This window comes from Gymnogyps californianus, unplaced genomic scaffold (genome assembly GCF_018139145.2).
Source record: "Gymnogyps californianus isolate 813 unplaced genomic scaffold, ASM1813914v2 HiC_scaffold_88, whole genome shotgun sequence".
NCBI classification, from domain to species: Eukaryota; Metazoa; Chordata; class Aves; order Accipitriformes; family Cathartidae; genus Gymnogyps; species Gymnogyps californianus.
In genome coordinates this window covers 7,501-28,434 of record NW_026114481.1, presented here as the reverse complement: position 1 = coordinate 28,434, position 20,934 = coordinate 7,501, and the positions used below count along the sequence as shown (strand labels likewise).

Here is a 20,934-nt window from a genome sequence, read left to right as displayed (position 1 = left end):
ACACCTCTTGTAGTTTGCTGACCCTCATTTGTATTTTTTCCTGTATTTCCCTAATACTCATCGCTTTTCAAATGTTCTTTCCATGTATACTTTTATTCCCTTTGCTGTTGTTTTAGAATTATTACTTGGTTTTCCGTAGTGCCATCAATTTTAAATTCTGTTTCTACATCTCCGTTTTAGTTCACAGTCACTTGTTTTTTAATTTTTTACCTATTTCCTTAATCATTGGTGCTTTTAAAATTTTCTGTCTGCTTTTATGCCATTTGCTGTCTTTATTTCACTGTCTGTATTTTTTAATTATTTCTTGTCTTTCTGTAGCCCCGTCACTTTTCAAACCTTTTCTCCATCTCTTAGTTTGCTGCCCCTATTTTTAATTTTTTCCCCTTTATTTCCTTAATCACCATTTGTTTTTAAATTTTGTACATTTATCCTGTTCACTTTTTTTATTTTGCTGTTATTTCTTTTAAATACCTCTTGTGTTTCCTTAGTGACGTCGTGTTTTAAATGTTCTGTTCAAATGTGTTTTGGTTTGCTGTCCCTGTTTTTTAGTTTTTCTCTTTATTTCCCTAATCCCCCTTGCTTTCTAAATTTTTCCACTTTTATCCTGTTCACTGTCTTTATATCGCTGTCTTTTCTTTTAATTTCTTGTGTTTTGATTGTAGTGTCGCTTTTTAAATGTCCTTTTTATTTGTTTTCATTCGCTGTCCTTATTTTTATTTTTTTTCATTTATTTTCCTAATCCCTGTAGCTTGTAATATTTTATGTCTGCTTTTATCAAGTTCACTGTCTGTATTTCTAAATTTTTTTCTTGTGTGTTTTCATGGCTTAACCCCAGCCAAAATCAGGACATCTCTCCTTTAAACCTTTTAAAATCTTCTTTCTTTGTCTGCGTTTTATTTCGCTGTCCTTATTTTTCTTTTTTTTCCTTTATTTTTTTAATCTTTTTTTAAAAATGCCTTTTCTATGTCTACTTTTTCCCCATTCACTGTCTTTAGTTCTTAATTGTTTGCCTTTCCTTACTTGAATGGCTTTTTAGATTTTCTTTCTATGCGTACTTTTCTCAAGCTCCCATCCCTATTTTTTAATTCTTTGTTGCCTGTCATGTAGCCTGTTCATTTGTAAATTGGCTTTATATATCTCTGTTTTAGTTTGCTATTTTTAATTTTTTCCTTTATTTCCTTAATCCTGTCGCTTTTAAAATGTTCTATGTCTCCTTTTAACCAGTTCCTGTTTCTATTTTTTAATTCTTTCCTGTCTGTCATGAACCGCATTGCTTTTTAAATTTTCTTTCTATGTCTACTTTTGTCTAGTTCATTGTCCCTATTTTTCAATTTTTTACTCTCATAATTCTTTTAATTTTCAATTTTTTTTCTAGGTGTACTTTTATCTTGTTTTCTGTCCCTATGTTTTAATTTTTTCCTGTTTCCTGTATCCCATTGCTTTAAAATTTTTTTCTGTCTACTTTTATCACTATGTCTCTCCCTGTTTTTTTTTTTCCTGTCTGTTCTGTACCCCGTCGCTTTTAAATTTCTTTCCTTGTCTATTTTTATCCAGTTCGCCATCTTTATTTTTTAATTCATTCTAGTCTGTCCTGTACCCACTTTTAAAATTGTCTTTCTATGTCTCTATTTAGGGTTTTTTGCTATTGTTTAATTTTTTCCCCTCTTAATGTCTTCACTTTTGAATTTATGTTTCTATGTTCACTTTTATGTATTTTTCTGTCCCTATTATTTACTTTTTTCCTATCTGTCCTCTACATTGTCACTTGAAAAATTTTCTTTCTATGCCTACTTTTATCAAGATGCCTAACCCTATTTTTTTAATATTTCCTGTCTGTCCTGTGTCAAGTTGCTTTTAAATTTCTGTTCTCTATCTACTGTTATCCAGTTCGCTGCCTTTATTTTTTATTGCTTTCTAGCCTGCGCTGTACCCTGTCACTTTTTAAATTTTGTTTCTATGTCTTTGTTTATTGAGTTTGCTGTTCCTGGTTTTTTTTATTTATTTCCTTAATCTTGTTGCTTTTTTCCCCCCTATGTTTGCTTTTATCTAGTTCCTGTCCCTATTTTTTAATTCTTTCTTGTCTTGTTGGGTACTCTCTCAATTTTTCAATTTTCTTTCTATGACTCCATTTATTTAGTTTGTTGTCCCTATTTTTAATTTTTTTTCTCCTTCAATGCCTTCATTTTTCAGTTTTTTTCTATGTCTACTTTTATGTAGTTATCTGTCCCTATTTTTTAATTTTTTCCTCCTCTGCCTTGTACCCTTTTACTTTTAAAATTTTCTTTCCATGTTGGCTTTTATCAAGCTGTCTATCCCTCTTTTTTAATTCTTTCTTCTTTGTCACGTACCCTGTTGCTTGTTAAGTTTTCTTTGTGTCTTACTTTTTTTCCTTTTCTCTCGGTTCATCCCGAGGCTTTAGAGGGTCTCCTCGGCACGCTTCTATCTCTGGAGCGTAATTTGAACCCCTCTTGGTTTGTCAGAACATCTCCTCTTCCTCAGAGCGGTCTTTTTGTCCTCTCCTCCACCTCGCTTGCTGACCCACCAGTGGGTCAGTGTCTCCCTCACATCATCTGTGCTCTGTTCAAATCCCCTCCCGAGTACCTTTGTGTCTTCGAGTCGCCATCTGTCTCTCTGGCCACCTCAGCACCCCTCTTTTTGTCACAATGCTTCCTGTGAGTGTCCTTGTGTTCCACAGCCATCCTTTAGTTCTGCAGCAGGCTTTGTATCTTTCTTATTCAGACACAACTCTTCCTCAGGCTTTCATTGTGCCCCAGAGCACTCTTGCCTTTCCCTCCGCCATGTCGGATGCCTCCATTCGGTCCCTGGTCCCCTGAGGACATCTGTACTCTGTTCAGATCCCTTCCCGAGTACCTCATTGTGTCAGCAATACTTTGTTGGTCTCTGTCCCCCCTGGCGCCCTCTTGTTCTCATCACGATGCCTCCCGAGACTGTCCTTAGGGCCCATGGCACCCTTGGAGCTCTACTGCCCTCTTTGTATCTCTCTTATTCAACCAGAACCCTTCCTCAGGCTTGCTCTGTGCCCCAGAGCTCTCTTACCCTGTTCACTGCCATCTAGGATGCCTCGATTCAGTCGCTCGTCCCCTGAGGACATCTGTACATTGCTGGGACACCTTCTTGAGTTTTACATTCTGTCCCAGAGCTGCCTGCTGTCTGTCTTTCACTCTCAGCACCCTTTCTGCTGCCGTCATCATGCCTCCCGACGCCATCCTTGTGTCCCACAGCCCTCTCTTGGCTCTGTAGCGCACTTTGCGCCCTCCCCAAGAACCTTTCCTGATGCCATCTTTCATCTCCAGGACACTCTTGTTGTCCTCTATGCTAACTAGGATACTCTGTTCAGTCCCTGAGGACATCGGTAGTCTGTTCAAATCCCCTCTGGACTTCTTCATCATGTCCCCGAGCCTTCTTTTGTCTGTCCCTCTCAGAACCCCTCTGCTACTGTCACGATGCCTTCCGAGGTCTTAGATGTTCCCTGCAACACGCTTTTGGCTCTGTAAGCCTCCTTTGGACTCGTTTTGTCACAATCGCACCTCTCCCAAGATCTCTGTTCCCATATAAGAGCATTCTTTTTCTTCTCTATGCCAGCTAGGATGCCTCCCGAGACCTTCCTTGCGCTCCGCAGCACGTTGGTGACACTGCCTCCCTTTCAATCTGTCTTATCCCTCTGAGCCTTTCACGACCCCTCTGCTCCCAGTCACCATGCCTCTTCAGACACCTTCTTTGTGTACCACAGCCCTGTCTGAGCTCTGTAGCGGACTTTGATCCTCTCGTGGTCCCTCAGAAACCCATCCTCGGCTTTGTTTGTGCCTCAGAGCGCTCTGCCATCTAGGGTGCCTCCATTTGGTCCCCGGCCTCCTGACGACACCTGTACTCTGTTCAAATCCCCTCCGGACTTCTTCCTTGTGTCCCTGAGCCGCCTTTGGTGTCTTTGGCCCAACCGGGACCCCTCTAATGGTGTCACGATGCCTATCGATGCCTTCGAGGTCGCCCTTAGCACACTTTTAGCTTTGTAGCAGACCTCACATCCCTCTCGTTCCCTCAGAGGACTTCCCGAGTCCATATCTGTGACCCAGCCCAGTCATTCTGTCCTCTCTTCCCTCTAGCCGTGCCTCTATTCATTCCCTGGCCCTCCGATGACACAGTTACTCGGTTCAGATCCTCTCCGGATTTAATCGCCGTGTCTCCAATCCTTTTTTCTGTCTCCCTGGCTCCCTCGGGACATTTCTTCTCCTGGTCACGATGCCTCCTGAGACCTTCCTTGTGCTCCACACCCATCTTGTAGCGCTTCAGGTGGGGCCATCTTTGAGCCACAGAACACTCATTTGTTCCTCTACGCTGTCTAGGATTCCCGTGTTCAGTCCCCGGCCACCAGAGACCGTGCCTACTCTGCTCAGATGATCACCCGAGTTCCTCCTTGTTGTCCCTAAGCCTTCTTTTGTCCATCGGCCCCCCTCAACAACCCTCTCCTCACAGTCGCGACGCCTCCCGAGACCTTCCTCGATCTCCACAGCACCTTGTAGCACTTTATCTCCCCTTCTATCTCTCTTGTTCTATGAAAGCGTCCCTTCTTTCTTTGTTACGCAGCGCTCCTTTGTCTTTCTCTCTGCCATCGAGGGTGTCTCCGTTCGGTTCCTCTCCCACTCAGTTATCTGTAGTCTGCGTAGATGCCCTCCTGAGACTCCAAGGCCCTCATGGTGTCTCCAAGCCTTCTTTTCTTACCCTGCCCCCTCCTAATTCCTCTACTCTCTATAACAATGTCATCTGAGTCCTTTCTTGTACTCCACAGCACTCCAGCAGCGCTTTAGCTCCTTTTCGATTTTATTTTTTTGTGCTCTTATCTTACTCTTTGCCATGTAGGCTGCCTTCGTTCAGCCCCTGGCCCGCTGACAGCATCTGTACTTTGTTGAAATCCCCTTCAGAGCTCCTCACTGTTAGCTCTGAGGCTTCTTTGGTCTCTCGGGCCCCCTCGGGACTCCTCCGCTCCCTTTGCCGAGCTCTTGTGAGACATCCCCGATGCCCTAGAGCCCCGTTTTAGCTCGGGAGGGCACTTTGCACCGCTCTCTTCCCCTCAGAACCCTTCCTGAGTCCACATCTATTGCCCCGGTCGGTCTTTCTGTCCTCTCATCTCTTTGGTGCGCCTCCGTTCGGTCTCCGGTCCCTTGAGGACACCTGTACTTTGTTCAATTCCCTTTTGAGCTCACTGCATCCCCGAGACTTCTTTGGTCTCTCTGGCCCCTTCGGGATCTCTCTGATCCCTGTGACGATGCCTCTTGTTCTGTCAGAACCTTTTCCAGAGCCATCTTTGTGCTCTGGAGCAGTCTTTTTGTTTTCTGCCTTACAGTCTGTTTCTATTTGATAGCTGGTACCCCAAAGATGTCTATCGTCAGCTCAGATCTCCTCTTGAGGTTTTTCAGAGAAGGCAACGGCCTTCATCTATTTTTATCAACACATGTCCCGTGGTGGTTTTTGTTGTGTTTTGCAATTTATTTTTGTTCTAGCTACTTAGGTGTTAATTAGGCTGCTTCATACAGTGTCTGATACGTTTCTTGTTTTTCCATGGTTTTTTGGTGTTTTCTGTCCTTTGGGACTCACCTAGTTCTCTCAAGGGAGTCATTCGGAGAGACCGTTGAGGTGACCCTGAATCATCGGCGATTTACAGTAAATAATTTACTTTGCAACCGGAGATATTGTTGAGAAGGGAGTCTTACGTGACCTAATTCTGCTTTGTCATTCGGTCCTATCCAGAAGGCAGTTCTGGTAGAAGTTAGGTAGTATGCATGGTCTTGCTAGAAATTAAGTGTAGCCCTATAGCATTTTAGTTTTTTAATAGGAAACTAAAGCACATGATTTTTGATAATAATACTATTATTGCATTTAACGAAGTACTTTCTTACAGAGCTTAGTAGGACATCTATCTTTTTCCATCTAAAGATTAAGAAAATTAATTTTAAATTAAGTTTAATTACCTACCCAGTCACGTTGTTGATGCAGCGTAGATGTAGTTGCAGTAAAAGAGCAGGTATTGTCATTTCCAGTAAGGGTCGCTTTCTCTGCTCGGCGCTTTGCACGCCGTAAACCGAAGGCAGATGAGGAAACTCCCTGCCGCTCCTCCGGCCGCCTTTATGCCTTCTGGTGGTTCACACCTCCCCTTTCCCAGGGGATTGTGGGAAGGGTGGTGGGCGGGGCCCGGGGTATATGAGCCACAGGCCCTGCTGTAGGAGCTCATTCTGCTTTTGGGCTTCTTTGGTGTTGGTGCTCTGCTGTTCCTTCAGTGCTTTGCAGCTTTTGAGTTGGCGAAGCTGTTTGGGCAGATGCAGTTTGACATTTAGAGAAGTGGAGGTGTCTGTTTGAGGTAGGAACTTCAGGACCAGTGAAGGTTCAGCAGCACGTATAATGGAAAGTACACTTGTATGCAGCTCTTTTTTTTCCAGGTCAGTAATTTTGTATTGAGTGTTCAGGGGTGGCAAGGTGGTTTAATAGGATGCATTTTTTCTTTATTCTAGGTGCATTGCATCTTCCTGGAATTCCTGGCTTTATTCAAGATGGAACCTTGTGTTCTTCACCAGTTTTGGTGTATGCTGTGGAAGTTGCTGATATCATTTCTCTTAACAGGGCTGACGGTGAGATTATCTGGCAGGGGTTAGAGTGAGCATCTTGTCTGCATCTGTATATGAACCTTTGGTATTTTTTAAGAAAGCGGCAGGGACATAAGGCATAGTGTCTTTCAAGGTATGGGATTGCTCATTGCCGTTCCCAATCGCCTGCAGAATGCTGTCTTGTCCCTAGAACCTTTGCAGCTTGTGGCAGGCCCCTCATAAATTGTAAATGTCAGGAGTTCACTTCTCTTTGGTCTTGCAGGCGCCCTGCGGACAGCCTTTGGAATTGGATGAGCGTTTGAGGTGAGCTGGGGTAGCGGCGAGGAGGAGCACGGGGCCAGTGACTTCTCCTGAGCGCAACGGTAGCTTTTTGTCTTTTGGTGTCTTAGGTGGCACGAGCGATGACGGCCGCAGTGTCCGACACTGGAATTCCTGCGAGCAGGTGAGCGGAAGGCCACGTTGCTTTTGAGGAGGAGGGCGTTGCGGAAGAGGTCTGTGTCGACCGACAGGATGCTTACTGCTGGCACTGGTTTGTGTGTTTGGTTTTTTGCAGGTGACGAAGAGGAGCCTGGCAACTGGAGGAATATGTTGGTTCTCTGATGTGGTTTTTGTTGAGGACGGATTCAGACCCCCGGCCCTCTGACAGCTAAGTTGAGGGAGCACGGATGGGGAGCGGGCCCCGGGGGGAGGGGATGAGGTTGGGAACTGCAGGGAGGGGTTTTGAAGTTAGCGTAGGGGAGAGGGCTGTTCAGGAACAGTCCCTTTTGGGCGGGTTACTCTTCAGCACAAGACTAGGGTGGGCAGGGCAGTTCCAGCCTGTGTCTGTGTTGTTGTGGTGTTTGTGTAGTCTGTCTTCTGTGTCTTAGACCTTTCTCAGGTCTCGATGTCCTCGTTGCTCTTTGCGCTCAAGGAGCGCGGCATGCGCCTCGGGTGCCATCCCTAGGGTCTCGAATGCCCGTACTCATTGGCGTAGTGCCAATCGGGTGCTTCTTTTCTTGCGTTACAGGCTTAAAGCGTGGATAGGTCTTGCTTCTGACAAGTTTCCAGTCGGTCCGCTTTTGCGGCATTGTTCCGGGCTGCGCCAGCGTCTCTGACCTTGAGTGGTCGGTTTTCACGGACACCTTTTCTGGGACTTCTTCCCTGCATCCGTAGGTGCGTAGGTCTTTTAGCAAGGCTTCTTGCGCATGCTTCATCCCAGTTGCGGCCATATCTTTTTGCCATGGGCCACAGCATTTGACTCTTCTCGGGCTGCCATAGAATCTTCCTCATGACCCCCTAGGTCTTCTTGCCGAACTATGTCTCTGATCCAAGAGTCATTCTTATAGCTTTTTTTATGTGTCTGGGTCATGCCATTTGTCTTGTTTGTGTGCAGCGTTGGTCTGTGCGTGCTTGTGTCTGCGTTGGAGCCCCCCTGCCTGGGGGCACAGCGGTGATAGTCAGCAAAAGAATAACAATAAGATTCTAAGGCCAACATGTTGATAAGCTTAGACTTTGTGGGCAAAGGGTGTACAGTCCATTTCAGAGCAAGGAGCCGTATACACAGCAGGCAAGGGGAGTTATTTCTGTAGCGCTATGCGGATGCATGGGGGATGACCAGATTTTTTTAATGACAGGCTCTAGTGAGAATCTAGACGGTATTCCTAAATGGAAACAAGACCTCTGGAATTGTTAAGCTATTGCTCTGCATCCGGATGACTTGTTCGATATTGCTTTTGCAGATGCAGAGGAACGAGCCGCGTGCCGAAGGGCGGCAGAGGAGACGCGAGCAGAGCGCCGTGAGAAGGCGGGTCAGCGTGTGGTATCGGAGGGAAGATGCGACCGGTGGCTAGATGACTAGCTTATAGGTTTTGGGTTTTTCATTTTGAAGGTGGGAAGCAGGACATCGGCACCGGAGCCGACTCGGGCAAGATGAGCCTTGACTAGCGGGCTGAAGTAGCAGTCAGTTTTTTCAGGTGTCGTAGTGTTGGTGAAGTTGTAAGCATCTCTTGTTGTGTGCACCTTATAGGCGGTACCGGAGCCTGAACGTGGTGACCCGTAAACAGCGGAGGCAGGGCAGGCGAGCGGCCGAGGTAAAGGAGCGGGAGACGGGAATCGGTAGGGGTGGGCTACGGTTTTGGGCAGTATCTCAGGACGTGCATTTTTGTTCTTTGTTTTTTTTTTTTCAGGTGCCGCAAGCAGGCTTGGAAGGGCGAAGTCGCATGCCAGCGCAAGTGCAACGGTAGCTTTCTGTCTTTAGGTATCTTTGGCGGCAGAAGCGATGACGGCTGCGGTGTGCGACACTGGAATTCCTGTGAAGCGGGTGAGCGGAAGGCCACGTTGCTTTTGAGGAGGAGGGCGTTGCGGAAGAGGTCTGTGTCGACCGACACGATGCTTACTGCTGGTACTGGTTTTTTTGTGCAGGTGACGAAGAGGAGCCTGGCAACTGCGGGAACGTCCTGGTTCTCTGATGTGGTTTTTGTTGAGGACGGATTCAGACCCCCGGCCCTCTGACAGCTAAGTTGAGGGAGCACGGATGGGGAGCGGGCCCTGGGGGGAGGGGACGAGGTTGGGAACTGCAGGGAGGGGTTTTGAAGTTAGCGTAGGGGAGAGGGCTGTCCAGGAACGGTCCCTTTTGGGTGGGTTACTCTTCAGCAGAAGACTAGTGTGTGCCAGGCAGGGCAGTTCCAGCCTGTGTCTGTGTTGCTGTGTTGTTTGTGTAGTCTGTCTTCTGTGTCTTAGACCTTCCTCGGATCTCGATGTTGTCATCACTTTTTGCGCTCAAGGAGCATGGCATGCGCCTCGGGTGCCATCCCTAGGGTCTCGAATGCCCCTACTCATCGGCATAGTGCCAATCGGGTGCTGCTTTTCTTGCGTTGCGAGCTTAAAGCGCGGATCGTCTTTGGAAGCTTCCGGTCGGTCCCCTCTTTGTGGCGGCGTTCCGGGCTGTGTCAGCAGCTCTGTTCTCTAGCCATCCCTTGTCACGGACCGGGACGACTTCTCTGCGTCCTCACGTTCTTAGGTCTTGAAGCCAGGCTGCTCGCGCATCAGTCATCTCTGTTTTGCCAGTAACTTCTTTTAACGGGCCGTTATGTTCAACTCTTTTTCTGGGGCTGCCGTAGAGTCTCCTCGCCTCGCTGTTGCGCCCCTGTAGGTCTTCGTGCCCGACAGAGTCTCCTGTCTGGGAGTCATTCTTCTCGCCGAGAGTTTTCTCTCGTCTTTGAATCGCATTGTTTGTAGCGTTCTGCGTAGTGTCGGTCATGCGTGTGCGTGTTTGGCGTGGAGCTGCCCTGCCCAGGGGTGTGGAGTCAGGGGTAGGTGGAATAGCGAAAAGAGTCTACGGTTAATATGTTGATATGCCTCGACCATTTAGGCGATGGTTGTACAGTCATCTCGGATGGAGTAGGTGCCGGCAGGCTGTGTGGACAGTCATTTCAGTAGTGTTTTATGGAGACGATAGGAGCCTTCTGGGAGGGGTTGTTCAGCGGTAGGGAAGCAGATTGAATCTCAAAGGTGTGAAGGCTGGTATGTGTGGGGCTTAAAGTTTGGTCTGTTTTTTTGATTTTTTTTTTTTTAATGGCAAGCTGTAGCTGGACTCTAGATGGTATTCCTAAATAGAAACAAGACCTCTGGAATGGTTAAGCTACTGATCGGCATCTGGGTGACTTGTTTAATAATTTTTTTTTTCAGATGCAGAGGGACAAGAGACACACCAAAGAGCGACGGAGGAGAGTTGAGCGCCGTGAGAAGGTAGGTCGGCGTGTGGTGTTGGAGGGAAGGTGGGACTGGTGGCTATATGACTACATTATGGTGCGTGGTCTGTTGTTGTGTGTGGGGGTTTTTTTTTTTTTGAAGGTGTGAAGCGATGAGCAAAGCAGGATATCGGCACCGGAGCTGACTCGGGCAAGGTGAGCCCTGTCTAGTGGGCTGCAGTAGCGGTTATTTTTCAGGTGTCATAGTGTTGGTGAAGTTAGAAGCATCCCTTGTTGTTTGTCTCTTATAGGTGGTACCCGAGCCTCGACGTGGCAACCTGTAAACAGCAGAGGCAGGGCTGGCGAGCGGCTGAGGTAAAGGAGCAGGAGATGGGAATCGGTGCGGTCAGGCCGTGGTTTTGGGCAGTATCTCAGCATGTGTCTTTTGCTCTGTTGTTTTTTTTTTTTCAGGTGCCGTATGCAGCCTCAGAGGGGCGAAGCTGTGTGCCGGTGACCGGTCTGAGAAGGTGAGGCGGTTGTGGGCCGGGTGAGTGTCTAATAGCAAAGTATTATATGGCAGCTCGGTTAAGCATTTACCTTTTGGTTTTCAGGCACCATGTGGGCTGCCTTTGGAATTGGACGTGCAGTTGAGGTGAGCTGGGGTAGGAGCGAGGAGGAGCGCGGGGCCGGTGACTTCTCCCAAGCGCAACAGTAACGCTTTTTTTCCTTGGTCTCTTAGGTGCCACAAGCGATGATGGCTGCAGCATACGACTCTGGAACGAGCAGGTGAGCGGAATGCCATGGCGCATTCGAGGAGGGGGGTGTTGTGGAAGAGGCTGGCATTGATCGATGTGATGCTTACTGCTGGCACTATTTGGTTTTTTATTGCAGATGAAGAAGAGGAACATGGTGACTGTAGGAACCTCCCAGTTAGCTGATACGGGTGTGGCTTTTTTGTCGAGGATGGATTCAGACCCCCGGCCCTCTGACAGCTAAGTTGAGGGAGCACGGATGGGGAGCGGGCCCCGTGGGGAGGGGACAAGGTTGGGAACTGCAGGGAGGGGTTTTGAAGTTAGCGTAGGGGAGAGGGCTGTCCAGGAACAGTTCCTTTTGGGCGGGTTACTCTTCAGCACATGACTAGTGTATGCCAGGCAGGGCAGTTCCAGCCTGTGTCTGTTGTTGTGTTTGTGTAGTCTGTCTTCTGTGTCTTAGACCTTTCTTAGGTCTCGATGTCCTCGTTGCTCTTTTCGCTCAAGGAGCACGGCACGCGCCTCGGGTGCCATCCCTAGGGTCTCGAATGCCCGTACTCATCGGCATAGTGCCAATCGGGTGCTTCTTTTCTTGCATTACAGGCTTAAAGTGTGGATAGGTCTTGCTTCTGAGAAGTTTCCGGTCGGTCCCCTCTTTGCGGCATCGTTCTGGGCTGCGTCAGCAGCTCTGATCGAGCGGTCTGTTTTCGCGGATACCTTTTCTGGGACTTCTTCCCTGCATCCCTACGTTCTTAGGTGCATGCCTACATTCTTAGGCTCCTTGCCCATGCCTCATCCCCGTTGCAGCCGTATCTTTTTGTCACGGGTCACAGTGCTCGACTCTTCTTGGGCCGCCATAGAGCCTTCTTCATGGGCCCCTTGGTCTTCTCACCCGATGATGTCTCTTGTCCCAGAGTCATTCTTTGAGAGCTTTTTTTATGTGTCTGGGTCATGTCATTTGTCTTGTGTGCAGCGTTGGTCTGTGCACGTTTGTGTCTGGGTTGGAGCCGCTCTGCCTGCGGGCATAGCGGTGGTAGCCAGCAAAAGAGTAACAACAAGATTCTAAGGCTAATGTGTTGATAAGCCTAGACTTTGTAGGCAAAGAGCGTACAGTCCATTTCAGAGCAAACAGCCAGGTAGGCAGCAGGCGAGGAGAGTATTCCTGTAGCGCTATGCAGAGACCCGGGGCACGATCAGATTTTTTTTATTGGCAGGCTGCTGTTGGATGCCAGATGGTATTCCTAAATGGCATCAAGACCTCTGGAATCGTTAAGCTATCATTCAGCATCCAGGTGACTTGTTTAATGATAATTTTTTTTCAGATGCAGAGGGACAAGATACGCACGAAAGAGCGACGGAAGAGGTAAGCGGAGCGATGTAAGAAGGTGGGTCGGTGAGTGTCGTCGGAGGGAAGATGCGACCGGTGGCTAGATGACTAGCTTATAGGTTTTGAGTTTTTTATTTTGAAGGTGGGAAGCAGGATATTGGCACTAGAGCTCTCTCGGGCAAGGTGATCCCTGTCTAGTGGGCTGAAGCAGCAGTTACTTTTCAGGTGTCGTAGTGTTGGTGAAGTTAGAAGCGTCCCTTGTTGTTTGTCTCTTATAGGTGGTACCGAGCCTCGACGTGGCAACCTGTAAACAGCAGAGGCAGGGTCAGCGAGCGGCCGAGGTAAAGGAGCGGGAGATGGGAATAGGTGTGGTCAGGCCGTGGTTTTGGGCAGTATCTCAGCATGTGCCTTTTGCTTTGGTTTTTTTCAGATGCTGCAAGCAGGCTCGGAGGGGCGAAGCCGCATGCTGACGAGCGGTCTGAGAAGGTGAGGCTGTTGTCGGCCGGGTCGGTGTCTAATAGCAAAGTGTTGTATGGCAACTCCGTTAAGCATTTCTCTTTGGTCTTGCAGGTACCCTGAGGGCAGCCTTTGGAATTGGATGAGCATTTGAGGTGAGCTGGGGTAGTGGCGAGGAGGAGCACGGGGCCGGTGACCTCTCACGAGCGCAACGGTAGCTTTCTGTCTTTTGGTATCTTAGGTGGCACGAGCAATGATGGCCGCAGCGTCCGACACTGGAATTCCTGTGGAGCGGGTGAGCGGAAAGCCACGTTGCTTTTGAGGAGGAGGGCGTTGCGGAAGAGGTCTGTGTCGACTGACACGATGCTTACTGCTGGTACTGGTGGCTTTTTTTTTTGGCAGGTGACAAAGAGGAACCTGGCAACTGCGGGAATATGTTGGTTTGCTGATGTGGTTTTTGCTGAGGATGGATTCAGACCCCCGGCCCTCTGACAGCTAAGTTGAGGGAGCAGGGATGGGGAGCGGGCCCCGGGGGAGGGGACGAGGTTGGGAACTGCAGGGAGGGGTTTTGAAGTTAGCGTAGGGGAGAGGGGTGTCCAGGAACAGTCCCCTTTGGGCCTGTAAGGGGAGCAGGTTACTCTTCAGCATGACGCTATCTTGTGCCGGGCAGGGCAGTTCCAGCCTGTGTCTGTGTTGTTGTGGTGTTTGTGTAGTCTGTCTTCTGTGTCTTAGACCTTCCTCAGGTCTCAATGTCCTCTTTTCACTCAAGGAGCGCGGCATGCGCCTCGGGTGCCATCCCTAGGGTCTCGAATGCCCGTACTCATTGGCATAGTGCCAATCGGGCGCCGCTTTTCTTGCGTAACAAATGTAAAGTGTGGATCGGTCTTGCTTCTCGGCAGCTTCCGGTCGGTCCTCTTCTGCTCTCTTGTTCCAGGCTGTGTCAGCAGCTCTGTTCTCTAGCCATCCGCTTTCACGGACCGGGGCTTCTTCCCTGCGTCCTCACGTTCTTAGGTCTTGAAGCCGGGCTTCTTGCGCATCCATCATCTTAGTTTTGACAGCAACTTCTTGTAACGGGCCATCACGTTAGACTCTTTTTCTGGGGCTGCCGTAGAGCCTCCCCGCCTCACCATTGAAGCCTTGCAGGTCTCCTTGACTGACAGCATCTCCCGTCTGGGAGTTGTTCTTCTTGCTGAGAGTTTTCTCTCATCTTTGAGTTGCGTTGTTTGTGGTGTCGGTCTGTGCATGTGTGTGTTTTGGCTTGGAGCTGCTCTGCCTGGGGTGTGGAGTCAGGGGTAGGTGGAATGGGAAAAAGAGTCTATATTGGAATTGGATGAGCATTTGAGGTGAGCTGGGTATTAGCAAGGAGGATCACGGGGCCGGTGACTTCTCAAGCACAATTGTACGTTGGTGTGTCTTAGTATCTTAGTAGCCAAAAGCTACGATGAGGGTAAGGGGAATGCTACGGCCCTTTTGAGGAGGGAGGTGTTGTGGAAGAGGTCGGCGTTGACTGGTGCGATGCTGTCAGCACTGTTTTGTCTTTTGGTTTTATTGCAGATGATGAAGAGCTTGGCAACTGTAGGAACATGCTGGCTAGCTGATGTGACTTTTTTGTCGAGGATGGATTCAGACCCCTGGCCCTCTGAAAGCTAAGTTGAGGGAGCAGGGATGGGGAGCGGGCCCGTGGGGAGGGGACGAGGTCGGGAACTGCAGGGAGGGGTTTTGAAGTTAGCGTAGGGGAGAGGGCCGTCCAGGAACTCTTCAGCACAAGACTAGGGTGGGCAGGGCAGTTCCAGCCTGTCTCTGTGTTGTGTAGTTTGTGTAGTCTGTCTTCTGTGTCTTATACCATACCTTTATCAGGTCTTAACGTCTTTGTAGCTCTTTGATCGGCAGGCACCTCGGTAGCCTTCCCGAGAGTCCCGAGCGCATCGCCTCATTGGCATAGCACCCATCGAGCCTTCTTGTCTTGCAATTGTAGCTTAAAGCGTGGATCGGTCTGGCACGCGTCGCGCCGTAGATGTTTTTGAGCGGTCATCTCTCGAGGTGGTGAGCTAGGTGGCGCTTGTGGCGCGCTGCTCTTGAGAATTCTGTTTGTACAGAGTTGTCTTCTAGGGTTTCGTTCCCATGTTCTTAACGGTCTTAGGTCTTAAAGCCTGGCTTCTTATGCATCCATCATTCTGGCTTTGATGGTAGCTTTCTCTCGCAGGCCGCAGCGGTCGCCTCTCTTTCTCGAGGCCGCTATAAAGCATCTGCGCCATCGTGGCACCGTAGGGCTTCTCTGTCGGCCACATCTTCCCTACGGCAGTCGGTCTTCTCGCTCGCGGTCGTCTCGTGTCTCACGGTCACGTTATTTGTGGCGTCTGTGTGCGGTGTCGGTCTGCGTCGGGGTTGGAGCTGCCCTGCCCAGGGGTGTAGCAATGCGGTGTAGCAAGGCACGGTGTTGTGATAATATGTTGATCTGCTCAAATTGTTTTGACAAAGACCGTACGGTTCATCTCTGGGCCAGTAGCTGTAGACAGCTGCCACAGAGTTATTTTCATTGCGTTTTGCAGGTGCCGGAGGTCAGACTCTGGCCTTCTGGGAGCGGCAGTTTGCGCGGCGGTCGAGCGGGTTGAATCTTGAATGTGCCTTAGCTTGTATATGTGGGGCTCAATATCTGGGGTTTGGTTTTTCCTTTTTTTTTATTCCCGGGTGTAGTTAGAAGGCACACGCAAAAAGAAGACGGACCTTTTGTCTCGCCAAGCTATCGGTCAGCATCCGGGTGACTCGCTTTACACGGTTTGTTTGGGTTTTTCCGATGCGGAGCGATGAGCCGCGTGCCGAAGGACGACGGAAGAGGCGAGCAGAGCGCCGGGTGAAGGCGGGCCGGCGTCTGATGTCGGAGGATCGGCACAACTGTCGGCGGTTCTGACTGGCTTATGCTTTTTCAGTTTATGCTTTTCTAGATGCAAATCGATGTATGAAGCGGGATATCCGCACCGGAGCGGACTTTGGCAAGGTGAGCGATGACCGGTGTGCTGAAGTAGCGCTTCTTTGTGGTGTCGTATTATTGACGTAGCTAAAATCATACTTTGTTGTTTCAGATTTACAGAGGGCGGGCAGGGCTCGGCACAGAGGACCGAAGAATCTGACTCTGAGCGGCCGAGGTAAAGGAGCGGGAGAGAGGAAGCGCCGTGAGCGGGCGGAGGATTTGGGCGATATGTCAGCATGTACTTTTTTCTCTTTTTTTTGGCAGGGGCCGTGCTCCTTTGCAGAGGGGCGAAGCTGCACAGCCACAAGCGGTTGGAGAAAAGGCGAGAGACTCGTTAAGCGGTCCGCTCCGGCTCAAATTTCCGAGGAGCTCACGGTAACTCGGCCGAGCGTTTGTCTTTGGTTTTGCCGGTGCCGTGAAGGCTTTCCTCAAACGGCTGAGGATTTGAGGCGAGTCGGCGGAGGAGAGAGGAGCGGCAGGGTGGGAACCGCAGAGCGGGTTATCGCTTCCGATTACGACGGGCGCTTTATCTCTCCGGTTTTCTGGCTTCCACGGGAGATGCTGGCCGCAACAACTGATTTTTTGGGAGCGGCGTGGCACTTGCGGGGAGGGTGTCGTCGCGGTAGAGGTCGGCGCCGGCCGGCGTGTCGGTGACTGGCGGCGCTCTGTGTTGCGGGCGATGAAGAGGAATCCGGTGAATGCGGGAGCATCCCGGTTAGACGATGTGCTCCTGATGAGGATGGATTCTGGATCCCGTCCTCTGAAAGGTAAGTCAAGGGGCAAAAGCGGCGGGTGGGGGGGGGGCAGAAGGAGGTTTAATGTCAGGGTTGCAGAGAGGGCTATTTAGGCTCCGTTAAGTCTGGGGGCGGATAGCGGGCCCGGGGTCCGTTCTGCAGGATGCGAACGTTCCGGCCCGTGTCCTAGCGTCATTTGCGTCGTGCGCGTTCCGTCTCATACGGTGCTTTTTGCAGGTCTCTATGTTCTGGCCCACGGCCTCTGCACTCGTCACGCACCTCGGTAGGCGTCTGTAGGGTCTCTAATGCCTTGTCGGTTTCGCATAGGGCCTGTCGAGCGCTTCGGGTCTCGTGAAGGGAGCCTTGAGGGCGTTTTGCATCATGGATGTTGCCGGACGGTCGCCTTTGCGGAGGCGATCCGGGCTGGAACGACAGCTCTGCTCTTTGAAAGTTGTGTTTCTGTGGAGATCCCCTACAGCATTTCATCCCTGTGTCCTTACGGGCTTAGGTCTTAAAGCCTGACTTGTCACACATCCGTTGTTCTGGGTTTGTATTGCATTGCAACGCTCTACCGGTTTTGACTGCCATCTGAGACCGCCTCGCTTTTGCAGCGCTTTGTGTCGTATTGCATTGTATCGCTCCGTCTTTGGTTTTGTATCGCATTGCTCTGTACTTGTATCAGCTGAGACCTGAGACTGCCTTGCATTGTACAACCCCGTATCGTGTTTTGTCTCATTGCAGCGCTCTGTATTTGTATCGACTGCCGTCTGGGACCATCTTGTGTTGTGTTGCTCTCTATTTGAATTTGTACCGCATTGTTTGGCTCTGTATCGGTTTTGTATTGTATTGCTCTATATTTGAAATTGTACTGCCATTTGAGACTGTCTTGCATTGTATGGCCCTGTATAGCATCTTGTCTCACGTTGCAGCGCTCCGTATTTGTATCGACCGCCGTTTGAGACCGTCTTGCATTGTATCGCTCTGTATTTGGTTTTGTATTGCATTGTATCGCTCTGTATTTGGTTTTGCGTTGCATTGTACGGCCCTGTATTGTGGGTTTCGCATTGCAGCGCTCCGTATTTGTATCGACCGCCGTTTGAGACCGTCTTGCATTGTATCGCTCTGTATTTGGTTTTGTGTTGCATTGTACGGCCCTGTATTGTGGGTTTCGCATTGCAGCGCTCCGTATTTGTATCGACCGCCGTTTGAGACCGTCTTGCATTGTATCGCTCTGTATTTGGTTTTGTGTTGCATTGTACGGCCCTGTATTGTGGGTTTCGCATTGCAGCGCTCCGTATTTGTATCGACCGCCGTTTGAGACCGTCTTGCATTGTATCGCTCTGTATTTGGTTTTGTGTTGCATTGTACGGCCCTGTATTGTGGGTTTTGCATTGCAGCGCTCCGTATTTGTATCGACCGCCGTTTGAGACCGTCTTGCATTGTATCGCTCTGTATTTGGTTTTGTGTTGCATTGTACGGCCCTGTATTGTGGGTTTTGCATTGCAGCGCTCTGTATTTGTATCGACTGCCGTTTGAGACCGTCTTGCATTGTATCGCTCTGTATTTGGTTTTGTGTTGCATTGTATCGCTCTGTATTTGGTTTTGTGTTGCATTGTACGGCCCTGTATTGTGGGTTTCGCATTGCAGCGCTCCGTATTTGTATCGACCGCCGTTTGAGACTGTCTTGCATTGTATCGCTCTGTATTTGGTTTTGTATTGCCTTGTACGGCCCTGTAATGTGCGTTGTCTTGTGTTGCAGTGCTCTGTGTTTGTGTTGACTTCCATTTGAGAATGTCTTGCATTGTACGACCCTCTATTGTGTTTTGTGTCGCGCTGCAGCGCTCTGTATTGTGTTTTGTCTTGACTGTGATCTAAGTGTGTTGCATTGTATGGTGCTATATTTGCATGTGCATTGTGCGGCTCTGTTTGTCTCTATTGTATGGCATTGTTGAACCAGCATAGAGGGTTGAAGCGACTTTGGGCTTTTGGCGCACGTGAGCGGGAGCAGAGCGGATCGCAATTGGATTGCGAGGTAGCGTGAGGTCAGCTGGTAACTCGGCAATGGTATTCCTGTTGTTTTTTGCAGGCACCTTGCGGCAAGGCTCTAGGAACGGTCGAGGCATCGAGGTCTGAGGAGCGGCACGACTGGCCTCGGAGCAGTCGGTCGCTTTGGGGCGGATCGGTCGGTACGACGGTCTGGATTTTCAAGCGCCACGGAGCGCCTCAACGGCGATGCGTTGTTTTTGGAATCGGAGCGGAGCAGGCGAGCAGGGAGCGGAGGGCTGCTGTCTCACAGATGAAGTGTGTATTAATCGGCTTTGTTTTTGTTTTGGCAGGTGACCGAGGGGCAGGAGGCGATTAAAGGAACCTTGCATTTAGGCAATGCAGCTGCCATTGAGGATGGCCATCGAGGGCGGACCGTGACCCGTGGCACCGTGAAAGCTAAGTAGCGGGGCAAAAATCCACGGGTGGCGGGGACCACGTGTGGCCAAACATTGGCATAACATCGGGAGGGTAGTTTGCGGGGAGTCGGCCTCGTGCAGGTAGAGGGAGCGATAAGTGTCAAGATGCGTGCATTGGCAAAGCAGCTCAGGGATGAGCAGGTGGAGTCGTGCAGTATGTCTAGCGTGTGTTCACACGTGTCCCTTATCTAATGCGGTGATGTTTGTCTTAACCTTCATGCCTGAGGAGCCTCAGGCATTCTCACATCCTGCTGCGATCGCAGTAGCTATCTGTCGCGCCTCCTCGGGCTCGAGTTATCGGCATAGCGCCAGTCGAGCGCGTCTCATCTCGCGGCGTGATGTAGAAGCGCGGCGCCGCCGGTCCGGTTTAGCATCGTAGGCGCATTTGGCCAGTCTTTCTTGCGGCTGTCGCTCGGGCTTTGACATCGGGTCTCGTCTCTGACTCTCTTTCTTGAGAGTTCTTCCAGGGGTTTCTTCCCTGTGTCATCCTAGTCTTAAGTCTTTCCCAGCCATTTGTCTCTGTTGGTCATTGCAGTTTCATCGCCCGCCTTTCATCCAGAGCTGCGGCGTTCCCCCACGGCAGGCCACGCCGGAGCGTCCGTGCCATGCGGCCTAGGCACGGTTGAGCATACTGTTGGGCTGTGTCTTTTGGTCTGGCATTAACTGTACCTTGCGTGGTGTTCTTGTATCCTTAGCTCATGTTTGTAGAGTGTGTGTGTGTGTGTGTGTGTGTGTTTGAGGTGGAGCTGCTTTGCCTGTGGGCGTAGCGATTCTGGCTGGGGTGGAACGGTCCAAGCGTGGGATGCTTAACTGTCAATTAGCATGGCCTGTTTGGGTGGAGGTTGTGTGGGCTGGTTTTGGGGGTCGCTAGCTATCGAGAAGCGGGCCGTAGAGTCCCTTCTGTTGCGTTTTGCAGGCGCCACGGGGCGATTCGGATCCTCGGAGCGAATCCTCGAGCGAGTTCTGCCGGACGGTACGATTCGATGCAAAGAAGGAGCGGGAGCGGCGCACGTAGCGAAGAGTCTTCCTTGGCTTCCGGTTATGAAGGCTGACGCTCTGGAATTGTGCGGAGCGGCGATGTTTTGAGGCACACGGTGAGGCAGTTCCAGGCACGACTCTAGAGTTGGGGCGATCTGCCATTGTGGCAGGTGGGCGGTCAAACGGATATGTTCTGAGCGAGGGGTGGAATGAGCGGATGTTGAATGAGTGTTAGTTTCTGAATGGGTCTAACCTTGTATGTGTGAATTTTTTTATTTTAGGTTGTATTTGATGTTGAGACCGTAAATTTTTTTATTTAAATTAGAATAAAAAAAACCCCAGCTGGGGGATTTTTTTTTTTTCTCCCCCGGCTGGGTTTTTTTTTCCCCCGGTCCCGGCCGCTCTGCAAGGCGACGATCGTCGCCAATGTTTGGACGGAGGTCAGGCTCGGGCTGAGGTTTTTGCAGGCAGGGCATTTTTTTGAGGCCCTCGGGAACGGCGTTCCCCAGGAGCATCGGTCACGGGGCGACGGCCCGTCGTGGCAGGCAGGCGGCAGAACGGATGAGCCGAGAGCGAGGGGTGGCTTGTGTGGTAGCTGAATGAGCGGTGTGTTTTGCATGTGTCTAACCTTGTATGATGGTGTGGTTTTTAATTTTTCTTTGCAGGTTGTATGTGGAAGTGATTTTTTTTTTTTTTTAAAGACTTAGGAAAAAAACAAAACAAAGCCCGCCAGGGGACTCTGTTTTTTTCCCCCTTGACAGGGTTTTTTTTTCCCCCCGGTTCTGGCTGCTCCTTGAGGTGATGTTTGTTGCCAATGTTTGGGTAGCGTTCGGGCCAGGGTTTTTGCAGGCGGGGTGGTTTTTCAAGGTCCCCGGGAACGGCGTTCCCGGGAGCTCTCCCCTGGAATGTGCCACCTCCCTGTCATCAGAGGGAGGTACGTTTAGCGGACCGTCACGGGAAGAGGGTTGCGGATCTAGC

At 50.0% G+C, this 20,934-nt stretch overlaps 2 long non-coding RNA genes across 2 annotated transcripts in view; both read left to right on the top strand.

The window, feature by feature from the left end:
• Nucleotides 1-14,689: 14,689 nt before the first annotated feature.
• Nucleotides 14,690-16,452, top strand: LOC127029269 (uncharacterized). Its single transcript, XR_007768161.1, has 3 exons — nucleotides 14,690-15,809; nucleotides 15,895-15,957; nucleotides 16,047-16,452. It is a non-coding gene; the product is annotated as an uncharacterized LOC127029269 (long non-coding RNA).
• Nucleotides 16,453-19,865: 3,413 nt separating this feature from the next.
• LOC127029270 (uncharacterized) overlaps nucleotides 19,866-20,934 on the top strand; it is a 2,264-nt gene continuing 1,195 nt past the window's right edge. The window contains exon 1 of the long non-coding RNA XR_007768162.1: nucleotides 19,866-20,072. This is a non-coding gene — a long non-coding RNA (uncharacterized LOC127029270). The remainder of the gene's footprint in view (nucleotides 20,073-20,934) is intronic.